The sequence below is a fragment of the Herpailurus yagouaroundi genome, unplaced genomic scaffold (genome assembly GCF_014898765.1).
Source record: "Herpailurus yagouaroundi ecotype Mexico unplaced genomic scaffold, PumYag 246, whole genome shotgun sequence".
Taxonomy (NCBI): domain Eukaryota; kingdom Metazoa; phylum Chordata; class Mammalia; order Carnivora; family Felidae; genus Herpailurus; species Herpailurus yagouaroundi.
Window position 1 is genome coordinate 8195961 of NW_024412463.1, and position 1040 is coordinate 8197000.

Genomic DNA, 1040 nt, shown 5'->3' on the forward strand with positions numbered 1-1040 from the left:
TTTTTTTTTTTTTTTTTTTTTTTTTTTTTTTTTTTTTTTTTTTTTGGTGGATGGTGTTTAGAAACCAAGATCTGGACTCTGGGTGTGCTCATTGTTGCTGGGGTGTCACACAAGTTTCCTCAATTTTCTTTTCTTTTCTTTTCTTTCTTTCTTTCTTTCTTTCTTTCTTTCTTTCTATTCTTTCCTTCCTTCCCTCCTTCCTTCCTTCCTCCTCTTTTTATTTCTTTTTCTTTTCTTTTTCCTTCCTTCCTTCTCTTTTTCTTTATTTCTTTTTCCTTTCTCCTTCCTTCCTTCCTTCCTTCCTCTTTCTTTCTTTCTTTGTTTCTTTCTTTCTTCTTTCCTTCCTTCTCTTTTTCTTTATTCCTTTTTTTCCTTCCTTCCTTCCTTCCTTCCTTCCTTCCTTCCTTCCTTCCTTCCCCTTCCTCCCTCTCTTTCTTTCTTTTCCTCATTTTTCTTTATTTTTCTTTCTTCTTTCCCTTTCCTCTTTCTTTCTTTCTTTCTTTCTTTCTTTCTTTCTTTCTTTCTTTCTTTCTTTCTTTCTTTCGTCTTTCCACCTGCCTTCCCTTCTCTCCTTTCTTCCTTCCTATCTCTTACTGTCTAGTTTGTCCACTACATGAGAACAGGTCTTTATCTCTCTTGCTTACTGCTGACTCTTCAACACCTAGGGCAATGCCTGATGGATGCTCAATTCATATTTGTTGTCAAGACTTGAAAGGACTTAGAACAATGCCTGCCCATAGTAAATGCTCAATAAATGTTAGCTATAATTGCTCCTTTAGTTGAATGAATGAATGACTTGTGCACCATAACACTGATGCACGTGAGCTCCCTGTTGACAATTCTCCCACACTTTGGGGTTTTCCCTCCTAAAAATCAGCTGGTGATTTCCATTACATGTGTGGCTGTTAGGATCAGGCTTGAACTGGAAGCAGAGAAAGAGAAGGATTATGGCTGTTGGGATCCCTAACAATGTGGCTAAAGGTGCAAGGGTGGTGGATAAGGGAGTTCCCAGTAGGCTGGGGGTGTTGGGTGATCCAAAC